At 37.0% G+C, this 17,949-nt stretch overlaps 1 protein-coding gene across 1 annotated transcript in view; it reads left to right on the top strand.

The window, feature by feature from the left end:
- The first annotated feature begins 12,240 nt into the window (after positions 1-12,240).
- Positions 12,241-17,949, top strand: part of LOC111503390 (facilitated trehalose transporter Tret1) — a 35,827-nt gene continuing 30,118 nt past the window's right edge. The window contains exon 1 of the mRNA XM_074173361.1: positions 12,241-12,356. The gene's annotated coding sequence lies outside the window, so the exon portion shown is untranslated. The remainder of the gene's footprint in view (positions 12,357-17,949) is intronic.

The raw sequence follows: 17,949 nt of genomic DNA, 5'->3' as shown, positions 1-17,949 counted from the left end.
TCAATAAATTATATGGAAATGTGACCGTTATAATATTAAATTGGTTCAGAAGGATGGAATAGTCAATTCCCTTTTGGGGGTAGATGCCTGTAGTGTGAAAAAACAAGAATTTTAAGAACTTTCTTTTGACAGCTTCAATTTGCCGTATGTGAGAATTATAAATGGGATACTAGATCATCGCCCCATATTCTTGTTTGAACGTCACATAAGCATAGAATGCGTGATTATTACTTTCATATCTTATTATGAGATATGTTCCTCATTATAAAGCCCAACATTCGACTAGCGACTTAGGTTATTATTATCACCTAAGCAAATCCTTTTCATTTTATAAGTGTCAGCTAAGATATAGTTTTTCCAAAAAAATCGATAGTATAGTCCAACTAGCATTTGAGTAGAACAGAACAATGATTCAAAAATAGAAAGGAATTTGTCCTTGGAATCAGTAGCGAAAAAATAGACACTTATTTTTTTAGGAAAATAGTACTGCGAGCAATAATACTAAATTTTTTCATAGTTCAGAATATGTTGTGTCTGAAATTCAATGTAAAATCTGTTGAAGAGGTTCCAAAAACCATATCGTAGGCTTCCCTTTGGATGAAGGTGAGATTGGACTCGCTTCGTATGGAAAAAGATAGATCTTTCAAGTCTGTTTGAAAATTAATTTCTCACATTGCGGAATGTTCTTAGGATAATTTCGTTGCTATTATATCCATGAGTTCTGAAATAAACTAGGGTTGTGTAACGTATTCTATATATTCAACGAAAGTCATTTTTTGTGGAGGAAAAATCTGTTTTTTATCGACCTTTTTTTTGGGTATTTGTTACCTTCCACAATCTGGAAAATATAAAAATTATAATGGAGAACTTTATACAAGTGTAGAAGGGCAAACTTTTCAGTTTACCCCGATAAGTTACTGCGTAAATATCAAAGTATTTTTCACAAAGAAATATCTTCTATTTATCAGTAACTTGTTGTATTTAACAATTTTGCCTATCAAAAAATCATTAAGAAATAATACTTATCTTTTACGTTTCGGAGGACAAAATCTGCCTCCGTTTTCAGAAATGGATAAAAAATTGGAATATATTCGCAGTTATTCCTTTTTTGATAGCTTATTTCTTTACTTCTTCGACAGATGTCAAAGAAGTTTTGAAATATGAAATTATGTCTCCTCAGAAATAGACCGTATTTGGCTATCCATCTTGAAGAAAACTTTGGATAGTGGCGAAATGGCAACAAACTGATATCGGAGAGTACCTTGTATTACATCGAATGTTTCAGTTATCAATCAACAACATTGACATACACTTGTATAAAGTTCTTCATTATAGAAATCGGTTAGATAGTCCAGACCCGGATTGTTGTCAGTTTTGTTTTTATTAAAAAGCAGAAAAGTCAAATAGAATCTTACTTTGGCGAAAATAAGTAGTTTGCCCAAACACTGCGGCAACGGTAGAAGTGATCTGTCTTGCTGCATTGCGCAAACTGAAAATTGCAGTGATGCCAACTTATCAAAATGTTTTCCCTAAGCCTATTTCGAAATCCCCTAAATTCAAACAGAGATACCATAATTTTCTGTCATCTGTATTTCGAAAATCCACTCACACGGGACAGTATCTTAACCACGAATCCAACCACCATCAATCGACTAAAAGAGTAATCATCAAGACTCTATTAGACCGTGCTTACGGGCTCTGTAATGAAAAGGAAGGTATCGAGTTGGAACTAGACAACAATGGCTACTCCAAGGCGATGGTGGAACAGAGTTTGGCTGAAAGACAGAAATAGCCTCGCAAGGAAGAGAAGCTGTCACAACCAGTGCTTGCACTTCCCTACATCGGATGATTATCGGAAAGAATGAGAATTGGGTCCAAGTACAACATCGGAACCTGCTTCAGATCCGGTAACACTATCCGTAGCAGCCTCACGAAAACCAAGCCACCAAACGCGGACTGCGATTCCAAGAATTGCATTTACCGGATACCCTATATCGGTCAAACTAAGAGGCCATTGAAAGTTAACATTGGCGAGCACAAGAAATACATACAGCGAGGGGAAACCAGCAAATCAACCATCAACATAACATCGAGTGGTCCCAAGCCGAGATCATACACATGGAGGAAGACTGGTTTAGCAGGAAATTCTAAGAAGCCGCATACATGTTGTCCAACAATATATTCAGCCAAACTAGCTTAGAGATACGCAACATATGGAGACCCATAATCAAGCGAAAAATGGCCAGCTCCCGCCAAACGGTCACCTCTCGCTAAACTTGTGAAGCGAAAAGTGGAGATAAGTGATAGTACTCGAATGACCCATAAATAGTCATTTCTCGGAGGAATTAGTCCAGTCATCACCCGAAGATTGTGGATACTAACAGTCGAAACGTCGTGAAGTAACTTTTATTTTTTGTTCAATTGTTCTATATTTTATTTCAGGTTTTTTTGCCTAATATAATTGTTATTTTCAGCTATTATTTTTGATTTTTCATCTGCATTGGCTTTTTTAGGGATTTCAAATCATTTTGTATAATATCAGCCGATGTAATTCCGAACTAATGTAGTTCATACATTTTTGCTTTTTTTTGCTCAATATAATTACGGTAGTAGATGAAAAATATAATTAAATATTTTTAATTATAATAAGATCCAATAAATGAAATATTGTTTGCTTTTAGGCTGACATCTTGAATCACCAAGTTAATAAATCAAACTACAGAGGACATGATAATTCTACGTTCTCAAATATGTTTTCAATTCTATTTTTCTTGAAAGATAGTTCTAATGAAAAAAAAAAAGATTAGTAGTTCTTTAGCCATTGTGTTAAGTATTGAACATGATGCCTATTCACGTAAACTTTGTCCAACCTTGATATCTTGTTCAGTTCAAATGTTAAGAGGTAGGAGACTTTTCACGTCCGCCCTGTATACAAAGAATTGATGCAATTTCGGTGTCCAATAGATTTTTAGATGGTGGATTTTTTCCAGAAATAATTATTGTTTGGTAGTGTTAGGAGTAGTGTTAAGAGGTGGGGGACTTCACACGTCCGCCCTGTATACAAAGAATTGATGTAATTTCGGTATCCAATAGATTTTTAGATGGTGGATGTTTTCCAGAAATTATTATTGTTTAGTAGTATTGAGTAAATTTCGACCTGAAAGAGATTGTTGTTGAACTTTGATGTGAAAACCCGTATTATCAAACAGCTCATTATCAGGACTTGAATTTGATGAAATATAGACATAATAAACATATAAGATTGAATACTTGCAGTAAATATTTCACGAATTATTAGATTACCTAATCACGTACAAATTAGGCAGATAAATTGAGCTAAACATAAATGTTGTATAAGGCACTAGCGGACCGCCGCGGCTCCGCACGGGGCGGCTAAGAATTACTATTATTCTACTACTAATACAAAGTTGAAAATTACTATTATTCTAATTTTTTTATGCCCGTGAAGTTATTCAAAAAATCAATAGCAACTAATTTTTTCTTTCAAATTCAACCTGTATTTCACCAATATGGCTATCAAAATCATATGCCTGGTGAGTGTTAAACCTCCGCACGAGCCACAACATTCATATCAAGGTAGCAAAGTAGATGCCAGGAAGAAATCGATTTCTTGAGGTGAGAATAGACCGGCCAACAAAATGTTGCCAACATATTGATGGATATTGTGGGTTCTGGGTAATAGTAAATATTACCTAACACCAGGAAGAAAAATTTGCCTTGCAATATTCGACAAATGAATTATTTTCCAAAGGGCTGTCAGCTTGGTCTGCCGGAATCGAAATTCACATAATGGGGTTGAAAATAAAAAACGAAAGGACAAATAAAAAGGAAAACAACAAAAACCTTCTCGCCAATGTTGAATTGTAAGGCTCGATCCATACATGATGCCGTTCTCGGTCCGATCTCGCTCCGGTCTCGGTCCGTTCTCGGTCCGATCTCGCTCCGGTCTCGGTCCGTTCCCGGTCCGGTAAATTATTCTCAAACATGAAAGAATCAGAGTATTCTCACTATTAATCCAGTCATTAAAAACTTAAATTAGGTAAGAATCTCGGAATTCGAGATACCCAGCTGTAAGTCTGTAAATACTTGTATATTGACACCCTAAAAGTTGTCTCAAAACCTACATATGGTAGGGTGTAAGCAACTATTAAATTTCAAGGTCAAAGGTCACAAAAATCGTTTTTTTGCGCTTTTTTTGAAATATCTCATTTCCTATGGGTTTTTTGCTATTTGTATTCATCATCAATATTGTAGAATACAAAATTCTCTAAAAATTTTGTTTGAAAAAATTTTTTATACGGTGAACCGTTTTCGAGATAGAGGGCGGAGAGCACGCGGTCACAGCATCACTTCATGTCAACCGGTGCCTCCGGTCGAAAACGCGCCATATATAGTTGATGAACTATCGATAAATCAATGATTATAAATATTTGACAATTTTCATTAACTATTATATTATATTTTATCATTTTCTTCATGCATTAAATCTATATCTATTCAATAATACTGATAACCGTTTACTAAAATTTAAAAATAAATAAGAGAAAAACTTAAATCATAATATAATTACATTCCCATTTACACTAATGACATTTTAAATAGAAAATAATTTAGTGCCTCTTTGAAATCTGTAAATTTTAAAATTCTTCCACTACGTCAAATCGAAATAACAAAGATAAGTTCATTGATATGTTAATTGAAAAATTACAAGCTGCAAATATTACTACTAAACAAGCCAGAGATGATGCGGATGTTCTTATTGTTGAAACTGCAATTGAAGAATCAAAGTCTAAAAAAACTGCAGTTATAATAGGACAAGATATTGATTTACTTGTCATTTCAATTGGGCGTACACTGTCTTACGAACAAGAAATTTTCTTTAAAAAAGTTGGGAAAGGTAATGTAAAAACGGAGATATACTCGACTAAAAGTTTTGATAATTATCCTCATTCTAAAAAACATATTTTATTTCTGAACGCATTAAGTGGCTGTGACACAACTTCTGCGCTTTTTAAGAAGGGAAAAAAATCATTTTTAAAAGTTTTTGAGAAACTGACAAATTTGAATGAACTAGCTGCAGCATTTGAGGAAGAAAATTGTTCGGCCCAGAGATTATTAGAGAGTGGAACTCAAACCTTATTGGCAGTCTATAATGCTCCGAAATCTGTGAAAAGTCTCGATCATCTTCGTTATATGCATTACGTCAAGTCTACAAAACTTAATAAACCTGTGCAGCTTTCAAATATTTCACCAAGTGCAGCTGCTCATCATCATTTCAACCTTGTATATTATCAAGTTCAAACTTGGTTAGGACATGATTTGGAACCCCAGGTATGGGGTTGGGCAATGCGAAACGATTTTCTGGAGCCTATCATGACAATTTTACCACCTGCTCCAGAAGATTTGCTAAATACAATTTTCTGCAACTGCAAGAGTGGTTGTGGTTCGCGATGCGGATGCAGGAAAGCGGGCTTGCAATGCTCTTTAGCTTGTGGCCAATGTAATGGGCAAGCTTGTCTCAATGCTCTACCATATCAGAGCGACATTAACGAAGATGGAACCTTTGATCCCGAAATCATGGAACAACTTGAGACAAATGTCGTTGAAGACGATAATGAAGACCAATTTGAAATTTACCAGCAGCCAGAAGACGACGATGAAGAGGAAGAAGATGATTGAAATTATAAATTGTAGTTTTTGTACCCTTCATTCCATTTCTTTACTTTCAATAAAAATAAATGTATTCAATGAAATTTTTTAATAAAAAGAATAATTCATAATTTATTTGTTTTTTTTTCATCATGTAAGAAGTTATTCATATTAATTAGGTTAGAATTCAAATATAATTCCTATATTTTCATTAACAATTCTGCAATTACATGGGCAGGTAAGTGTTGTTAAATAAATTAATACTGAATAAAAAGTGGATAAGTTAGGAAAAAAATGATAAAATATAATATAATAGTTGATAAAAATTGACAAATATTCATAATCATTGATTAATCGATAGTTCATCAACTATATATGGCGTGTTTTCGACCGGAGGCACCGGTTGACCTGAAGTGATGCTGTGACCGCGTGCTCTCCGCCCTCTATCTCGAAAACGGTTCACCGTATAAAAAATTTTTTTCAACAAAATTTGTAGAGAATTTTGTATTCTACAATATTGATAATGAATACAAATAGCAAAAAACCCATAGGAAATGAGATATTTCCAAAAAAAGCGCAAAAAACCGATTTTTGTGACCTTTGACCTTGAAATTTGATAGTTGCTTACACCCTACCATATATAGGTTTTGAGACAACTTTTAGGGTGTCAATATACAAGTATTTACCGACTTACAGCTTGGTATCTCGAATTCCGAGGTGAACTTACTATAATGACTGGACTATATCGTATCGCTCTGGATCCGATCCGGCATCGCGCTGGTACTGGTTGGTCGAAAAGAATATTTGATTGGAGCCAGACTGGAGCGAGATCGGACCTGTCATGACTTGTACCGACAGTGTGAATACGTTTTTGTTTCAACTCTAGTCTTTCTTCGGTCTTGCAAGGAGACGTTACATTTTTCTTCTAGCCATGGTTAGTAATAAATTGTGGGATTCTGAAAAAGGGTAACTACTTTATTTGAGTCATTTATAACATTTGATCATAAATAATAAACTTTTCTTCGTCGAATATCAAATAACATTCTTCTTCTTTTCATTTTATGTTGTATTTTTTTTTTCATTTGTATTCTGTTCGTCCAAACTAATAAAATATTATTGCTAATCCTTCGATTGAAAAATTAAATGCCATTTTTTGGCGAGTACAATTTATCTAATTATTTCGAGAAACGTCCTATGTCGACCATGGATCGAGTATGGAACTAGAGTAAGTAAGCTGTGCTAGTAGTGTAGACACAGCGAGATTTGATCGGAGCGAGATCGGGCCGAGAACGGCATCATAGTGTGGATTGAGCCTAAATAATTATTTCGCAGACGGTCTACTAGTACCATCTGGCGATAAATAGCACAGGATACTTTCCTATGCTACAACATGCACCCTGATCGTACTAGAGTGTTGATTAGTGCTACAATATTTGTTGGACACAGCAACTTGTATCGCATACATGTTTTCAACAGTGTTGCACGTCTAAACCAAAACCCCTTGCCATTTTTTGTAAGGACAAAACACAAGCACTACAGAAAAACCCTTAAGGCGCTCTTAGAGTCGTGCCTGTGCGAAAGTAGCGATTCACATTGGAGCGATTCACGTTGGAGATTAAATCCATTTGGAAAAACGTTCTTGGGAAGTTTATCCCACAGAAACGCAGTTCTCCAGATGAAAGGGTTCCTAAACAGTGAAGTTCGAGGTGTACTGAGTTGAACCTCGAAACGATGAACTTTGGTCAGCAAACCATTATGCCACGTCAAAGGCCTCAGAAATATCAAGCGCAATAGCTCTTGACTCGATTGCGTTATTCCAAATATGGGTGACATACAATAAAAGGTCGCCTGTTGATCTTTGTTTCCGAAAGCCATTTTGATGATCGCTCAAGATGTTGAAGCTTTCCAAATATTTGAGGATATGGTGGTTTACGACTTTCTTTATGATTTTTGATATTGAATGATTGATTTGTAAAGTGAAGAATGATTCAATCACCACACTGCTTGCACGATATTCTTCCTCTTTTTGACAGAACCCGTATTGGGTTTCTTCTGTCAGATCCGTGTTGCTCAAGTTCCCTGAGTCGGCTATGTCCCATTAATAGACCCACCACTACCCTTACAGCCTCACGGTCGTGGTTTAGCAGGTCTTCCGTGAATCTGGGCGATGATTTCTTTATTAACTCTTTCGCCTGCCCCATTCCTGGGAGCTTATTCCATCAATCTATGGAATTGGCTTGCATCCATGAGTTCATGGATGTCTTTATACATGCTTTCGCTACCCCGCAGAAGGGTTCTGGGCCAATCTGTTTAAAAATCTGTTTAAAATCTGTTTTTCCGTTAACCAGCTGTCGCACCCCTACGAACGACAACCCTCAGAAGTCGAAACTTGTGCGAGCCAAGGATTAACGAGGTCTTACCTTTTAACGTGTGATTCCTAACACGGGTTGGACGGTAGCAAGTGAAGATCGATCGTTCAGACTAGGGCTTGAACCACCGACCAATACGGCAGTCAATTCGAGTGAGTGAACAAAGCACCCATGCCGAACCACTTGGCTACCGACTGACCAAATCATAGCCTTGGATGCGACTTCACGGGCTAGGACATCGACCTCTTCATTGCCCTTGTGACCCTTATGTCCCAAGCTAGAGTGACCCTATTTTGGGTACTTAGCTCCTTGAGTGGGCTCAGACAGCTTCCTACCAATCTTGTACCAAACTTGTAATGAGCTGAGCTCTTTAACTGCCGCCTGGCTGTCGGAAAAAATGACAATGGTTTCATTTGTGACTTTCTGCCTGTTATACAGTATTTGATGACCGCTAAACAGTTACATCATTTCCGAGGCTGAGTGCGATTCTCGTATCTGCTCTGCTTCCGTATATACCAGCTCCCACTCCATTTTGGGTCTTTGAGCCATCTGTATACCAAGTTTCTTACGCTTTTACCGGTGGGCCGTTTTGCCAGTTCTCTCTACTTGTTATGCTGATTATGAAATCATTTTGAAAGTCATACTGCGGAACTGTGTTATCCACGGGCATTCCTGGTAATGGATCTGCCTTCAGTTCATTGTACAGTTTCAACTATTCTGCACCGTGTGACTGGCTGATTGGGAGTTGCTCCTGCATTCGCCTGTAAAGTTCATTGTCAGTAATACAAGTGTTCGGAAGGCTTTGTATACAAATTTAATGTATCCATATCACAAGCAACGGGTAGAGGCACTGTAACCGCGATATTTTCATAGACGATTGGATTCAGTGGTCCCTTCAAATAATTGTACTAGATCTCAATTTCACTTGTGAAGTTTCATTCACAGATGAAGCAAGTTTTTCCAAAACAATCATTCTTGGGCCTACGAGAATCCCCATGCTACGTCTGGACGGATACCCGCTGCGACGCCACTGGAATTGAAATTTCAAATCTAATCCCATGAAATGAAGCCATTTGTTACAGCTGCCGGACAGAGTCATGGACGGTGAGAAGCCTTTCCCTCGATACAATAAATATGTACATCTGCTGGACTGAGTCATGGCCAGTGAGAAGCCCCTCCCTCAATACAATAAGTATGTACAACTACTGGACTGAGTCATGGCCGGTGAGAAGGCCCTTCATAAATACAATGAGCACGTACAGCTGCTGGGCTGACTCATGACTGGTGAGAAGCCACTCCCTCAATACAATGAGTATGTACAGCTGCCGAACTGAGTCATAGCCGGTGAGAAGCCCCCCCCTCAATACAATGAGTATGTACAGCTTCCGGCCTGAGTCATGGCTGGGGAGAAGCCCCTCCCTCAATACAATAAATATGTACAGCTGCCGGACTGAGTCATGGCCGGTGAGAAGCCCCTCCCTCAATACAATGAGTATGTACAGCTTCCGGCCTGACTCATGGCCGGAGAGAAGCCTCTCCCTCAATACAATGAGTATGTACAGCTGCCGGACTGAGTCATAGCCGGTGAGAAGCTCCTCCCCCAGTAAAATAAGTATGTATGTACGATTTTTCCCACTGACTATGACTCAGTTTGGTAGCTGTATGTACGATTTCTCACATCGGTCATGATTCACTCCGGTAGCTGTACTCATAACAAACACACATAGTTGAATCAAAATCGTTGAAAATAATTGTGGGCTACTAATAAAAAACAATATTTTTAGTAAGACTGAAACCCCGGAAACGAAGCAAGTTAGGACTGTCGGGACACACGGTCATATGACCTTTATTTCATGAAATTCGACAAGTAATCACCAACGGAAACTAATGATATCATTTAAGATACACACTGTAAATCATTGAGCCCCCAAAGAGTGAGTACATTCCAATTTTTCTAGCAGTATAACAAGCGGAAAGTACCGATCAAGTGATTAGCATTGATACATGTGGAATATGTGCCTTACAAATGACACGTAACCTCAAATTAGAAGATCCTGGTCACATACAATGTGCTTATGGGTCACATACAGTGAGGACGTAAAAAGAACTGAACAAGCTATCAAGGTCGGGTAAAATACAGGTAACATTTGATCCTTTCTGGGATTTGTCTCTCTCCATACCACAAAGAACCGACCAATTGAGTTTGTGGCAATGCTTAGATTATTTTACAAGAGAAGAAACTTTGGATGGAATTGAAAAACCGACGTGTTCGAAATGCAAGGAAAGGAGAAAATGCATGAAGTCCCTATCAATCCGCAAGTTTCCCTATATTTTAGTAATACATTTAAAAAGATTCTCTCCAACGGAAAGTAGAGGCAAATTGAATGATGTCATCGAATTTCCTCTAGAAGGATTGGATATGGACCATTTTGCAGGAGAAAATGTGGCTACTTGTTATAATCTATATGCACTTTTAAATCACAGTGGGACTACTAACAGAGGACATTATACAGCATACTGCAGACACCCGTATACTAGCGCGTGGCACAAATACAACGATTCACACGTGTCACCAATTTCACCAAAGTCGCTTGTGAGTGGAGAAGCATACGTCCTCTTTTATGTAAAGGATGGAACAAAATCGCGCCTTTAAGATAACCGAGGGAAAGTTTAACTTTTAGTTTCTTCAATTTTGTAATTTTTTTCAACTTCTCATTTTTGTAAATAAAATTTATTAAGATAAAAAAAAATCCAAAAAAAAAAAAAGGTAAAATGGTACTACTTTTATTACATTCAAATTCGAGAAATGGGGAGTATTTAATTATATTGTGAAACGTGTCCTAAGGTATATATTGGTCAAACTGGCAGAACATTTAGGAATTGAATTAATGAATCGAAGAGGTTTTTGTATTAAAGTGTATAATTTTTAAAATTCTTGCAAAGCGCTTTCGACTTTCGTCATCATCAGTGCTCACCTAAAAGTAAGTGATCTAGTTGAAAATGGAATTTATTGATAATTGAAGTTGTAAAATTTTTTAAGGTTAAGAAATTTGGAAAAAATTGTTTGAGGTTACTTACTTGTCAGGCAACAGGAATTATCAAATCAAGCAAATTGCACATTTGTAATATTTGACTTAGATAAAACAAAATAGGCTTATAGCCAAGAAAATACATTTTTGGATTGAGGCCATGTGGTTTAGTCAAAGTATTATATGAAGAAGGACAACTTGAGACAGAATATGTCAAGTGTCATGTTAAAATAATGGTACCAACTTGAGGAGTGATCCATTATGGATTTGATTGAATATGTAGAGGAAAAATATTGAATACATTATATTAATAAACTGTGATTAATCAATAATTCATAATCCTCTTATGAAGGGGAAGGAAATCTCTATTTAAGTTTACTTGGGTATTCAAACAATGATCATTGTTGGAAAGTTCTTTAGAAATCTCCAACTCTTCAAACAAGTCAAGTCTAAGGAAATTTTTATTATCTATTTTATGTAATATTTTGGAATTTCTATTGGGACTAAAGTTGGGATTGTGAAATTTTATGTGGTGGCCAAAAGCAGATTTGTCGGTTTTTTTTTAAATGTTCATTAATACGAGTGAAAAGAGGTCTACAGGTTCTACCAATGTAAGATGCCGAACAATCAGAACAGTCAAGCTTATAGACTCCACTTCTGTGTAATTTGTTGATTTTGTCTTTAAAATTTACTAAAAAGTTACTTAAGTTGTTTTGTGGGGATCAAATTTTAAGGTGTACTTTATAAAATTACTATTAGATTGTTATTTTGTTTACATTTGTATAATGTATTTTCAAGTGAATCTTGATAGTATCGTTTTGTTGGACAGTATAAAGTATTATTAAATTGTTTTAGCTAGTTTTCCGAGACTAGCATGTTGGTGCTGTCTTGGATAACTTTTTTTTGGATAGTGCTGCTATTTCAAATACTATTTAAAATGTTGGTTGTAACCATGCTTGCATTATCTGAATAAAGCTCTTCGAAAAAACGTAGTAATTATATCTGTCTGGAACTTTATCGCCCGCTGGATCAATAGCCCCCCCTGAGTGTTTGTCACATTCACAACTATCGCTGTAAACAGAAACAGAAATGAGGAGCAGTGGAAGTTTTCGATCTTTAAATAACCTTCCGCATGGCATCTGCTCCCGATATCGAGTGGGATGATACACAATAAAATGGTGCATCGGTTGATAACCCTTAAAATATTGAACAGTATTGTGATTCAACCCCAGGTAGTGCGTCATGAAGTGACAAGAACTGATGGAAATACTTCAAAACTACCCGGTTGGTAAGCTAGATTTTCAAATAATTTCAAGTTCAACTCATCAATGAATTAATGATATTGAATACACTGATTAGTTACTTGGTGAAAATCAATAACACTGTTCATGATGTTGATTACAAATTTTGACAGTATACAGTCTGTTTCTTTTATCATGTGGTAACATTGCTATATTCTGAACCGTAACAGATACGAAGACGATTAAATGTGAATAAAGGTTACTGTCATTCAAAGTGCACTATGACGATGTGATAATGAATATTCGATAAAACGTTTCGTGTCAACATGGCCACCATCAACTTTTTTTTCAAATACGTACCTGTCTTTTTTATTACAGATGTTGATGAAGCGATAATTTCACAATGCAAGGGTATATCACATTTGATATTTTTATAGCGTTTAATTTGAAATAAGTACCATTCTGTATTTTATCGAATTTCGGTAATGACATGATTTTAATTAATTTTATCTTAATTGTTGCAATAAACATGAGATCAATGACGTTTCTGAATAGAGAATGAAGATACCTTCCAAACTATATATCACAAACCTTTACTTCCCATTTAAAGGATTGGGGGTTGTACCTGTCATTTTAAGGGGGTTGAAAGTAGGGGTGGCATTTTTGCGTTGAAAAATGTCAAATTATAATTTACATTTGACGTGTTTCGGGATTTAATAAGAATATGTTCAGTAACCGAAATAATGAATTCATTCCATTTGGCTTTTAAACACTGTATGTATCTGTATAGAATATTTACGAATAATCGTTTTCATATAGTGCCGCAGACGGCCAGTGACATCTTTGGTGAATAATTATTTTGTATCATCATTATTATTCTCCTTTTGAAGTCGAATCAGATTTCGTCTTGATAAAATATGGCGGTGTCGTCTGCAAAAAATTTTATTATGATATGGTTTTGAGAAACAGATCATTCAGGTAGATTAAAAGGAGTACTGGCCCCAATATGGCTCTTTGGGGTACACCGCAGATGATTATGCTCTCATCACTGGTATGTCCTACAATTCTCTCTTTGAGTACGATTTTAAAGGTAGCTCTCAAAGAGTTCATTTAATATTTCTACAACACCAACATCTTTTGAAGATTCTAATAGCTTGGCATGATGAACGGTATCGAAGGTTTTAGTTAGGTTGAATAAAAATAGAGAGAGATGGTTTACTTTTGTGCAGTGATCTATACAGGGCATTACAACGAAAAATTGACCTTCCCTATAGGTCATAAACGGACGTATACTCGAAAATTCCAAAGGCCACGTCAAATTTTATTTTTAGGGGGACTAATTTTGATCTGAGAATCACCCCTCTGAGGTCATTCGTTATTGAGAAATTAAATGTTGAACGTTTTATTTAAGAAAAAAAAATCGTTGTCGCTCATTTTATTGAGGAAATCAACAAAAGTAATATCAATGGCAACACAATCAACGAATAAAGTGTTCAAAATGACCTCCATCTATTTCCATACAATAATACAGTCTACTTGAAGATGTCCGAAGTCAGAAATCGGCATTCCGGAACAATTCTGTGTCGCAGGTCTTCTAGATTTGTATAATTTATTTGATTAGTAGTAGACATTTTGAAATAGACGCCACTGTTAGTTTTTTATTTTTTTCTGCACTGGTAGTTTTTGTTGAATCTAGTTGTTGCAGAACAAAAAGTAAGATAGTTGGCCACTGTCACTTCTTCACAAATTATTATTCAATCATCCTTGTTCACTATGTTCCAACATGGTTTATTCTACTGAAGAGAGAATAGAAATTGTTGCAACCTATTATCGAAATAATGAATGTGCTGAAGCGGCTGCAAGAATTTATAATCCGAATCATCCAGACCACAACGTGAGCCATCAATACGTTAAACAGTTAATAGATAAGTTTCGAACTTCAGGTTCTGTTCACAACAGAAAACATGAAGTATCCCGTTCTGTCAGAAATGACGGAGTTGAAGTTGCAGTTTTAGGACATGTGCAAATGGATAATCGACAATCTACCAGACAAGTAGCTAGAGCGTCTGGTGTATCAGCCACTAGTGTTTTTCGAATTACTGATTACTGTTCTAGTTCTCTTAGACTATTCGAAAGCTTTCGATACCCTAAATCATTCTGCGCTGAAACATACTCTAAGATATATTGGACTCTCAGAAGAATCTGTTTTGTTTTTTGATAGCTATCTAAGTGGTCGAAAGCAACGAGTTGTACTCAATACTAGGGTTTCTCAAACAAGAGAACTGACATGTGGGGTTCCACAGGGATCCATTTTGGGACCAATTGTCTACGTAATTTTTACAGCATTTTTCAAAAATTTTGTCTCGAATTGTTATCTACGAAGGTATGCGGATGATACTCAGGTGATGTATTCCTTCCACCCATCAGACATAGTGAATGGTTGTCAGAAAATCAACGAAGACCTTGATAGAATTTTCAAAATATCCAAAGATCATTCTCTCTCACTGAATCCAAACAAATCTAAGGCAATGCTGTTGGGGAGGCGAAATGACAGACTTTTCCACCAAAAAAATGTTTGTGTTACTATCAATAACATTCCTGTACAGTTTTGTGATGTGGTGAAGAATCTTGGGCTCTGGATAGATTACTCCTTACGATTCGAAGAGCATGTATCGGAATGCATTCGTAAAAGTATCTGGAAACTGAAAATTTTGTTAGGATCTCGAGCAACTTTGAATTTGAATCTAAAAAAAATACTTTGCGAGTCTCTAGTTCTTTCTACCTTTACTTATTGCGATACGGTGTATAGCTCTTGTCTTACGGCAACATCTACGCAAAAAATCCAGAAAATCCAAAACTATTGTCTCCGCTTCATCTATGGTATTCGTAGGCGTCAACCTATCAGTCATAAGCTACGAGAAGCCGGGTGGCTAAATATGAAATCTCGCCGAAAACTTCACTGCTACACCTTATATCATAAAATAATTACTACACAAACTTCCTCCTACCTTTATAGAAAGAAAATGTTCCGCACTGACGTTCACAATCTCAATATAAGATCGAAAGGTACTGTAACACCACCAATCCTCAAATCATCATTGTTTGAGAGAAGTTTTTCCTATAATATATCGACCAATTACAATGCTATTCCAAATGATTTTAAGAATTACGAAAACATTTGTTTGCATTTATGAAATCCTCTGAAATCTAGGAAACGGTTATTTGAATCAGCACATATATCTTTAGTATTACTCAATTTTGATTAATAGTCTGCGATCTTTTGTTCTGTTTGTCCAAAGGTTGAGTGGAAGACCATCTTTGTGCACTCCAGGTGCTCAAGATGAACTCCGCTTTTTCAGTTTGCATAGGAAATGTTGTAGCGTATTTGATAGGTTTCATTTTTTTTGTAATCATGTGTTCTACTGAATAAAGAATATTATTATTATTATTATTATTTTTTCCATCCTAGTGTGCGCTGGTCAGGCCCTATCCCCCGAAGTCCCGATACATTCGGTAGGGCGCGCCAGCATTATCAACCAATGACCACTCCCCACACCGTGGGGTAAGTAATCATTGGGTACGAGAATCATGTGCCCTGAGCAAGCGCATTGAGCCAAGAATGACAGCCTTCTGCATCTGTGCGGCTAAGATTTCTGCCTTAGTGCGGCAAGCCGGTATGATTTTAAGATTCGAGAGTAGGGAGGACATCATTCCACCAAGGACTCCAATAATCAGAAAAACCATCTTGACAGAGTGATCTGGATAGAGTCTGCGAAGTTCGAAGAGAAAATCTCGATATTTTATTCGTTTTTCCTCCTCTTTTCTGACGATATTCGTCTCACCAGGAGTTGAAAACTCCACGACAAATATCGTTTTGCTCTGGTGGTCGAGAAGGACTACATCAGGCTTATTAGCTTGTATGAGCCTGAGGGTGGGGAACGAATAGTTCCAATAAATTCGGCACTTCTCTTTTCCCACAACGGATTCAATTGCTCTCTGTTGAAAGCTAGAGCTGGAGTGTCTAAGTTCAGTGACTGCGGGTGTTCATAGATATCCTTCCAGAAGGATTCCACCTGATCAGCAGTCGGCGGATTATCCACAACACGTGGAGGCTCTTGGAATAAGCGAGAAGGTTTCTCGCGGAACCTAAGATTTTCCGTGATACTTCTTGCTCGCCTCACTAGTGACTTCTTAGCAGCCACTAGCATTCGTATCCTATCAAGGCAGTGCTGCTTGGTGGTCAACAGCACGCCTTGGCTTAGAGTGTGATGGATACGTCGTAGATTGGCGGCTATTCGCCTCACTGCGGGCGTGAAAGGCCTATTGGCCGCCCTGTAGGCCATCACACATTGGATACGAGACGCGTGTTGTCTCGCCAACGTGATCTTAGCCTCCATCTTGTGTACACGCCGTTCAATCTTCCGAACCGCAAGGCCGGGATTTCGTCCTTCCGATTCGGAAAGTGATTGGACGACGTTATACAGGCGGTGTTGATTTGCCAGATGTCTCTTCTGTTAGAACACTATGAACCTCCACATCCAAACAAGCCAGTTCTTGTGACTTCAGGTTATTATTATTATAACAATTTATATATTTTCCAAATGAGGCTAGTTCAGGAATTAAACGAAGATGATCCTGATCGTCTACTTCAGTTTTGAGAGATGTTCAGCGAGAAATTGACCAATAATCCAAACATATTATACAATACTTATTTTTCAATAGAAAGTTTTTTCATGTTGAATGGTGAAATGAATAGATATAATTGTCGTTACTGTAGCGATATGAATCCTCACTTGGTGATGGAAATACATTCACAAACTCCACAAAAATTGAACGCCTGAGCCGGCATTCTTGGTAATCATATTGTTGGACCCGCATGGTCCAACAATATGATTACCAAGATTTAAGTATGTGGAGACACATACTTAAGACTGTGTAGACACATACTTAAGACTGTGTAAATCCTATGATCACACAAATTTTAGAAAATGATGACAATTTAGTAGAAAATCAAATGACATGTCAGCAGGATGGTGCACCTCAACATTTTGATGTTCGGGGTGTGACAGTGTTTGGAAGAACGTTTTCCAATGCATTGGATCGGCGGAAGGGGTCCAGTGGAGTGGCCAGCTAGATCACCTGATCTCACACCGATGAATTTTTTCTGTGGGGACACCTGAAGCCGAAAGTGTACTCTACTAAGTTTACAAATCTAGAAGACCTGCGACAAAAAATTGTTTGGGAATGCCGATTTCTGACTCCGGACATCTTCAATAATGTAAGGAACGCATTCGAAAGTAGACTGTATTATTGTATGGAAATAGATAGAGGTCATTTTGAACAATTTATCTGTTGATTTTGTTTCCACGGATATCATTTGTTGCTGATTTCTTTACTAAAATGAACGACAGCGAATTTTCTGTTTTATCTTAAATCAAATGTTTAATTTCTCAATAACGAATGAACCAATTTCGAAAAAAATTGCAGAAGTAATAGAGGGACAAATGATGTACCACTCGACCCCCCCATGCCATTGAAAAAAATTGGGGGGTAGTTGCTAGCCGCAGGGGGTGAAGTTTCGGGTATGATTTCTGTATCAGAATTAGTCCCCCTAGAAATAAAAATTGACGCGCTCTTTGA

The sequence above is a fragment of the Leptinotarsa decemlineata genome, unplaced genomic scaffold (assembly GCF_025532065.1).
Source record: "Leptinotarsa decemlineata unplaced genomic scaffold, Ldec_3_MD MMD2_P_RNA_scaffold_12, whole genome shotgun sequence".
Lineage (NCBI taxonomy): Eukaryota > Metazoa > Arthropoda > Insecta > Coleoptera > Chrysomelidae > Leptinotarsa > Leptinotarsa decemlineata.
Note: the sequence above shows the minus strand (reverse complement) of the source record. Positions and strands in the feature narration are given on the sequence as shown.